Below are 9,858 nucleotides of genomic sequence, written 5' to 3'. Positions count from 1 at the left end.
CAAGGGATCTGAATAGATATTTCTCAAGAAGACATGCAAATGGCCAATGGGTATATGAAAAACTGCTCAGCATCACTAATCATTAGGGAAACATGAATCAAAACCCCATTGAGATATCATCTCACCCCTGTTAGAATGGTTGTTATCAAGACAGAAAATAACAAACGCTGGCAAGGATGCAGGAAAAGTGGAGTGCTTACACACTGTTGCTGAGATTGTAAATCAGTACAGCCATTTTGGAAAACAGTATGGAAATTTCTCAAACAACTACAAATATGATTACCATATGACCCAGTAATCTCACTACTAATTATGTACCCAAAGTAATGTAAAGCTTCATGTCAAAGGAATGCCTGCACTCCCATGTTTATCACAGCTCTGTTTACAATAGCCAAGCTGTGAAACCAACCTAAGTGTCCACTGACAGACGACTGGGTAAAGAAAATGTGGTACATATACACAATTGAATACTACTCAGCCATGAAAAAGAATGAAATTCTGCCATTCACAGCAACATGGATGAGGTTGGAGAAAATTCTGTTAAGTGAAATAAGCCAGAAACAGAAAGAGAAATACCCCATGTTCTCACTCATATGCAGAAGCTAAAAATGAAAACAAAACAAAATAAATAAATAATAATAATAAGTTGACCTGTTAAAAGGAGAGAGAAGAACTGTGATTACTAGAGGTAGGAAAGGGGAGTGGGGAAGGGGGATAGTGAGAGACTGGTTAATGGACACAAAATTATAGCTAGAAAGGAAAAATAAGTCCTACTGGTGTACAACCAACCCAGGAATCTATACTTAAGAATGATTTACGGCTTGTTATCAAACAACTAGAAGAGAGGAGATCACATGTTCACATCAGAAAGAAATGATTAAATTTTGCAAGAGTGAATATGCTAATTACCCTGATTAAATCATCACACATTGCATACATGTATTAAAATATAACTCTGTACCCCATAAATATGTACAATCAATATGTTTCAACAAAAAAAAATATTAAAAGAAAGAGAGCATAAACTGTTGCCCCTAGAGTGACAAAAGAAAGTTGAGAGAGAAAAAGTAGCTTGGAGTCACTCTTGAAAGATCAATCAGGGACAGAGGCAATCTAAGGGGAAGAAAGAGCAGGAACAGAGGTGCGGGTGGATGTGTAGTGATTTGAGAAATAGAGCTGTGTGACATGCACAGCCAAAGCTGGGGTGACTCAGGGAAGAAAGAGAAGAGGGGAGGGGACTGTTTTCCCAAACTATGCCAGCTCGCATCAGGACGCAGTCTCAGCTCAGACCCCAGCCCATGTTCCTTCTTTGAGAACTGACCATGGCCTCTCAACTCATGAGTGGTGATCCCTTTGGACTTACAGAAACCCTTGTCTGTGACTTTCACACACGTTCACCCCTACTCCACCCCTCATCTTTGGAAAACTTGAAGAAAGGGAACCAGCTCCCGTCTCCACTCACCCCACCCCAGCCCCTCCCCACTGCCCAGGAGCCTGTCCTTCCTCAGCCAAATGCTTTCCCGAACCCACAGGAGAAAGGGTGGGAGCCCTGGAAGCAGAGTCTGAGATGGAGATTTGGGTGCACATAATTTACTGAAGGAGGCATACCAGGAGAAAGGGCGTGAGAGAAGCAGGACAGGGCAGCGGAAGGAGCTGAACAAGGATGCGGGCTTTGCTGGAATCTAGTGGGGAGCTCCAGGCACAAATGGACCATCCTAAGGTAAGAGGGCCAGTCTTTTGTATGTCCATGTCAGTCGTTGGCTGAAGGCTGCTCTTTGGCAGCAGAGGACACATAACTTCCCAGACCATACATGGTGGCTCACACTCAACTGAAGGCAATTCTAGAGGGGAGGAGCTCCCTGTGAGACTTTAGCAGCCAACACGCACAGCAGATGGAGAAATGATGATCTTTCCTGGTAGAGGTCATCTGGGCAGGGGACCAACAGCATCTAGTGTGGGTGAAATGCTCACTTTGTCAAGCTCCCTGCACTGGATCCTCTTTTCCTCACCATGCCTGTCTTCTAGGAGATTTCTTTCAAGAGCCAAAGGAACCCTGACCTCAAGGTGAACAAGTGAGGAACAGAATTGGTCCCACCGACCTCTTTCACATGAATATGTATGTGCCAGGAATCCAAGCAGGTCTTCTGGGACACAGCTTCTCCAAGCAATGAACTCACCCCCCAGCATCTGCTCGCTGGCTGAGCCTAGGCTCAGTGGCCCCACTGACCCTTGTTTTGGCTGCCCCAAGGGTTGGGAGAGATTTGCCTCCCAAGTTAAAAGGGCTCTTACAACAACTTTGCATGAGCACGGTTCTGGCTGAACAGCAAGGAACAATTTGAGCTGCTTCTCCAGCTCAATGTATGATATAGAGTACCTTCTTTCATATTGTTTAAATTAATCATTCATGTAGGAAGACCAGCAGCTCTCTCTCTCAGGCAGGCACTTCCTCACAAATTTTCTAAGAATTGCAGAGCCTGAATCAGTTTGAAGACAGATAATTCCTACTTTCAAATGCCAACAAGAAATAGAATTGGAGTCCCAACAATTTCAGGGGCTGTAACTTCTCATTTTTTGTCAGTGTCAAAGACCAGTCCTCTGCATACTTGTCCATTGCTGATGTGTTTCCCTGGCCCAGATGCAGCAATGGCCCCATGTTTGGGACACAAGGTTATGGCTGTCTTGGTTTACAAGCTCATGCTCACTCATCGTATCCCAAAGCTGACCACTGAGATAGGAGGCTCCCAGCCCCACATGTATGGGACCAGAGCAAGTTCTCCCTCACAGACCCCTGGTCTGCATGTGGAAGCCCATCCTCAGACTTGTTAATTATAATCCTGGAACCTTGTTTTCCTTCCTGCCCCAACAGATTTCTCTAACTTTGAATACTCAGAAACAGAAGTTGAATCTTTATTCCTTTTCTCATAAAAGATCCTGAGACCCTTATGCAAATAAGTTTTTCCACCAACCCAGAGATCTGTATACCAAGAGGAAGCTTTCCCCTCAGCCTCCATAAACAAAAGACTTATCACAGACTCTCTGTAGTTGTCTTCTATGCTGTTCACTAGAAATTTCTGATTCTTCCTTCTTTCTGGCTCAAAGTAGAATTATACTCCTCTGCCCCCTTGTAGCTGTAGGTGGGAGCATGTGACCGGTTCTGGTCAGTGAGGTATAAGTGACACATAGCACAGGCTGGCTACATAATTTACAAGACCCAGTGTAAAATTAAAATGTGGAGACTCTTGTTCAAAAATTATTAATAATTTCAAGATGGCAATAGCAAAGCATTAAACCAAGCATGTAGCACTTCTGAGTGTGGGGTACTGTGTAACTGCACAGGTTGCATGCCCATAAATCCAGTCTGGCATATCACTTCTGGGTTGGAGCATTTAATTACCTATGTGACACACTCCAGAGATCTTCCTTTTCCTCTGACAAGGAGATCAGACAGCTGCTCCATCAACCTAGGTCCCTGAAAGCTATATCCACCCATCCACTCATCATGGACATGTAATATAGTAAGAAATAAACCTTTGTTGTTGGGGTTGTTATTGGAGGATAAAGTTCCTCATCCCGATTGATGCACACCTTAGGCTGAGACAAGAGGCTTCTCCTTGCCACGTATTTGCCCTAACATAACAACCAGGACCAAAGAGATAATATCTGTCCCTTCCTGTCATCTAATGAGCAGCTAGATCATTCTCTGCATAAAAATCTGGATCTGATTACAAGCCACTTGCTTAACTTTAATGCTCAGCACAGTGTCTGACTCAGAATAAATGGAATTCTAAACATTCTAAATATTTTGAAATTTTTCATTAGAAATTCTCTAACTCATTACACTTTACATTAGAAATCCCAGCACAAGGGGTCCTAAACAAAAATGAAATTATTAACTCACGTAACTGGAAGTACAGAGGTAGGGTAAGCTCTGACTTCATTTCTTAGAGATTTCCTGGGCTCTGCCCTCCTCTGTGAGGACTTTGTTCTCATGCTGGCTTCTCAAGGTGTCAAGACGGTGCCCCCAAACAACTGTGCAATAAAAGTCCTTCTCTTCAGCCTCATTGGACCAAGCTAAGTCATATCTCCACTCCTGGATCAATAACAATTGCTAGGGGAATGCCAAGTGATAATTGCTTTATTTATCAACATCTATAGAACGTTTATTGAGTGTGGGGCATTAGTCTAAGCTCTGTGATTTCCCGAATTTAAATCTGGGTTCTGGAAACATATATTGAGAAAGGTAGGATAGGTTTTCCACAAGTGGGCTTATAACTACAGCTGGAAGCCCAGGCAGAAAAGTAGCAGCCAGCCCTCCCACCTCCTGAACAGAAGGCAAGAGCACAACTGCAATGGGGCCCCAGGTGGAAGAGCTGCAGGCAGCCACCTCTTCCCCCCACCAGAACAGAACCATGACCAGGTGGTCCACCACAGACACCACCATAGCTTCTGCTGCTGCAAGGATGGCTCACTGCCACAGTAGTAGCCACAAACACCATGAAGGCAGCACACCACCCACTCAACTGCATTGACACAAGGAGAGTCACCAGCAGAGACCAGAAAAAAGAAGAGGAAGTCTCTCTTCCCAAAGCCCACTCTAGAGTAATAAAAGAAGAAATTTCTCTACCAGCTGACCAGATATCAATGTAGAGATACTAGAAATATGAAAAAACAAGAAAATATGACACCTCCAAAGGAATACAGTAATTCCTGAATATCAGACCCCATAGAACAGGAAATCCTTGAAATGATTGAAAAGGAATTCTGAGCAACAATCTTAAAGAAACTCACTGAGATAAGAGAAGACTTCATTAGACAACATAATGAAACAAGAAAAAAAAATATCCAGGATATGAAGGAGGAAATTTACAAACNGGGCGTGAGAGAAGCAGGACAGGGCAGCGGAAGGAGCTGAACAAGGATGCGGGCTTTGCTGGAATCTAGTGGGGAGCTCCAGGCACAAATGGACCATCCTAAGGTAAGAGGGCCAGTCTTTTGTATGTCCATGTCAGTCGTTGGCTGAAGGCTGCTCTTTGGCAGCAGAGGACACATAACTTCCCAGACCATACATGGTGGCTCACACTCAACTGAAGGCAATTCTAGAGGGGAGGAGCTCCCTGTGAGACTTTAGCAGCCAACACGCACAGCAGATGGAGAAATGATGATCTTTCATGGTAGAGGTCATCTGGGCAGGGGACCAACAGCATCTAGTGTGGGTGAAATGCTCACTTTGTCAAGCTCCCTGCACTGGATCCTCTTTTCCTCACCATGCCTGTCTTCTAGGAGATTTCTTTCAAGAGCCAAAGGAACCCTGACCTCAAGTTGAACAAGTGAGGAACAGAATTGGTCCCACCGGCCTCTTTCACATGAACATGTATGTGCCAGGAATCCAAGCAGGTCTTCTGGGACACAGCTTCTCCAAGCAATGAACTCACCCCCCAGCATCTGCTCGCTGGCTGAGCCTAGGCTCAGTGGCCCCACTGACCCTTGTTTTGGCTGCCCCAAGGGTTGGGAGAGATTTGCCTCCCAAGTTAAAAGGGCTCTTACAACAACTTTGCATGAGCACGGTTCTGGCTGAACAGCAAGGAACAATTTGAGCTGCTTCTCCAGCTCAATGTATGATATAGAGTACCTTCTTTCATATTGTTTAAATTAATCATTCATGTAGGAAGACCAGCAGCTCTCTCTCTCAGGCAGGCACTTCCTCACAAATTTTCTAAGAATTGCAGAGCCTGAATCAGTTTGAAGACAGATAATTCCTACTTTCAAATGCCAACAAGAAATAGAATTGGAGTCCCAACAATTTCAGGGGCTGTAACTTCTCATTTTTTGTCAGTGTCAAAGACCAGTCCTCTGCATACTTGTCCATTGCTGATGTGTTTCCCTGGCCCAGATGCAGCAATGGCCCCATGTTTGGGACACAAGGTTATGGCTGTCTTGGTTTACAAGCTCATGCTCACTCATCGTATCCCAAAGCTGACCACTGAGATAGGAGGCTCCCAGCCCCACATGTATGGGACCAGAGCAAGTTCTCCCTCACAGACCCCTGGTCTGCATGTGGAAGCCCATCCTCAGACTTGTTAATTATAATCCTGGAACCTTGTTTTCCTTCCTGCCCCAACAGATTTCTCTAACTTTGAATACTCAGAAACAGAAGTTGAATCTTTATTCCTTTTCTCATAAAAGATCCTGAGACCCTTATGCAAATAAGTTTTTCCACCAACCCAGAGATCTGTATACCAAGAGGAAGCTTTCCCCTCAGCCTCCATAAACAAAAGACTTATCACAGACTCTCTGTAGTTGTCTTCTATGCTGTTCACTAGAAATTTCTGATTCTTCCTTCTTTCTGGCTCAAAGTAGAATTATACTCCTCTGCCCCCTTGTAGCTGTAGGTGGGAGCATGTGACCGGTTCTGGTCAGTGAGGTATAAGTGACACATAGCACAGGCTGGCTACATAATTTACAAGACCCAGTGTAAAATTAAAATGTGGAGACTCTTGTTCAAAAATTATTAATAATTTCAAGATGGCAATAGCAAAGCATTAAACCAAGCATGTAGCACTTCTGAGTGTGGGGTACTGTGTAACTGCACAGGTTGCATGCCCATAAATCCAGTCTGGCATATCACTTCTGGGTTGGAGCATTTAATTACCTATGTGACACACTCCAGAGATCTTCCTTTTCCTCTGACAAGGAGATCAGACAGCTGCTCCATCAACCTAGGTCCCTGAAAGCTATATCCACCCATCCACTCATCATGGACATGTAATTGCATGCCCATAAATCCAGTCTGGCATATCACTTCTGGGTTGGAGCATTTAATTACCTATGGGACACACTCCAGAGATCTTCCTTTTCCTCTGACAAGGAGATCAAACAGCTGCTCCATCAACCTAGGTCCCTGAAAGCTATATCCGCCCATCCACCCATCATGGACATGTAGTATAGTAAGAAATAAACCTTTGTTGTTGGGGTTGTTATTGGAGGATAAAGTTCCTCATCCCGATTGATGCACACCTTAGGCTGAGACAAGAGGCTTCTCCTTGCCACGTATTTGCCCTAACATAACAACCAGGACCAAAGAGATAATATCTGTCCCTTCCTGTCATCTAATGAGCAGCTAGATCATTCTCTGCATAAAAATCTGGATCTGATTACAAGCCACTTGCTTAACTTTAATGCTCAGCACAGTGTCTGACTCAGAATAAATGGAATTCTAAACATTCTAAATATTTTGAAATTTTTCATTAGAAATTCTCTAACTCATTACACTTTACATTAGAAATCCCAGCACAAGGGGTCCTAAACAAAAATGAAATTATTAACTCACGTAACTGGAAGTACAGAGGTAGGGTAAGCTCTGACTTCATTTCTTAGAGATTTCCTGGGCTCTGCCCTCCTCTGTGAGGACTTTGTTCTCATGCTGGCTTCTCAAGGTGTCAAGACGGTGCCCCCAAACAACTGTGCAATAAAAGTCCTTCTCTTCAGCCTCATTGGACCAAGCTAAGTCATATCTCCACTCCTGGATCAATAACAATTGCTAGGGGAATGCCAAGTGATAATTGCTTTATTTATCAACATCTATAGAACGTTTATTGAGTGTGGGGCATTAGTCTAAGCTCTGTGATTTCCCGAATTTAAATCTGGGTTCTGGAAACATATATTGAGAAAGGTAGGATAGGTTTTCCACAAGTGGGCTTATAACTACAGCTGGAAGCCCAGGCAGAAAAGTAGCAGCCAGCCCTCCCACCTCCTGAACAGAAGGCAAGAGCACAACTGCAATGGGGCCCCAGGTGGAAGAGCTGCAGGCAGCCACCTCTTCCCCCCACCAGAACAGAACCATGACCAGGTGGTCCACCACAGACACCACCATAGCTTCTGCTGCTGCAAGGATGGCTCACTGCCACAGTAGTAGCCACAAACACCATGAAGGCAGCACACCACCCACTCAACTGCATTGACACAAGGAGAGTCACCAGCAGAGACCAGAAAAAAGAAGAGGAAGTCTCTCTTCCCAAAGCCCACTCTAGAGTAATAAAAGAAGAAATTTCTCTACCAGCTGACCAGATATCAATGTAGAGATACTAGAAATATGAAAAAACAAGAAAATATGACACCTCCAAAGGAATACAGTAATTCCTGAATATCAGACCCCATAGAACAGGAAATCCTTGAAATGATTGAAAAGGAATTCTGAGCAACAATCTTAAAGAAACTCACTGAGATAAGAGAAGACTTCATTAGACAACATAATGAAACAAGAAAAAAAAAAATATCCAGGATATGAAGGAGGAAATTTACAAATACATTAATACCTTAAGAATGAACGTAGCAGAATTCCTGGAACTGAAGGATTCATTTAGTAAAATAAAAAACACAACTGAGAGCTTAAGCAACAGGTTAGAGCAAGCAGAAGAAAGTATTTCTGATCCCATGAATGGCTTAGACTAGTTGCTCCCTTGAGTGAGTCAACAACACACTTCCTTCCCACCTCCATCTGGGGCTGGAATGTGCTTCCTTTACTGACACAAATGGAGTGGAGTGGGGAGAGAGGATACCAGTCCAATGTTGGGGTTCTGCCAGGAAACGGAAGTGCAGGCATATATTGGGCAGACAATCAACAGTGCCTACACTACTTCTCTTTCTAACAAGACTTATTTTTGAAGCATTTAAAGATGTAAACTAATTTTTCCCAAATCTGCTAGCCAGTTACCATAGCTCTTTCTGAGATCAAAGCCGAACTCTCCTCTACAACAGTCTGTCACCCTTCACCTCCACCACCCGAGCCCTGGAGACCCCTGAACCCCACTTCCCTTCCTCCCTTCCTTGTCCCACAGCAACCTCCTGAGATCTACATCTTTCAAGTCTTGGTCATGACACCAGTCTCAAGATCCAAGACACTCTGCCCTCCATTTCCAATTACTGATTTTAATAATTATTTAACTGTGAAACTAATATCCACTCATGAAAGAAAATTTGAAGACAGAGCAGTTGAATGAATAAAAATAATTGTCCTCACCCAATAAATATTTTGGCCTGTATCTTTCCAATCTTATCTCAATGTATTTTTACATAATCAAGACCATGGTGCATACATAATTTTATATCTTGACTTTTACTCTTAATATACTGCTTATATAATATAGCATTTCCCTATATTTTAGCAAAATATTTATAAATATTTTATAACTTAATAATAATCTATCCTCAGATAGCCTATAATTCATTCAAGCTCTCCTTTTGAACATTTAATTTGTTTCCAGTTTGTTGCTATTACGCTGATGACAAACATTTTCACATAAGAGCTGTTTTCATTACTGAATTATCTCCTGAAAATAGATTCCCAGACATGGAATCACTAAATCATCAGATATAAAATTTTCATAGTTTTTCCTACATATGATAAAAACATTGCACTATTGACACTGTCATTGAATTTATAAGAAAGTTTGTTTTACCGCATTTCATAGTTTTTCCTACATATGATAAAAACATTGCACTATTGACACTGTCATTGAATTTATGAGAAAGTTTGTTTATCTGTATTAGTTTCCTATTGCTGCTGTAACAAATTACCACAAACTTGGGGGCCCAAAACAATACAAATTTATTCTTTTATGGTTTCTGGAAGCTGGAAATCTGAAATCAGTTTCACTGGGATAAAGTCAAGGTGTCAGCAGTGCTGGTTCCTTCTGGAAGTTCTAAAGGACACTCCATTTCCTTGCCTTTTCTAGATTTGGGAAGCCACCTGCATTCCTTGGATCATGGCTCCTTCCTCACGTTGCTCCGACATCTTGCTTTCATCATCACATCTCCTACTACTCTTCTGTAGACAAATCTCTCTCTCTGCCTCCCTCTTAT

This window comes from Galeopterus variegatus, unplaced genomic scaffold, assembly GCF_000696425.1.
Source record: "Galeopterus variegatus unplaced genomic scaffold, G_variegatus-3.0.2 Scaffold5480, whole genome shotgun sequence".
Classification (NCBI taxonomy): Eukaryota; Metazoa; Chordata; class Mammalia; order Dermoptera; family Cynocephalidae; genus Galeopterus; species Galeopterus variegatus.
Note: the sequence above shows the minus strand (reverse complement) of the source record.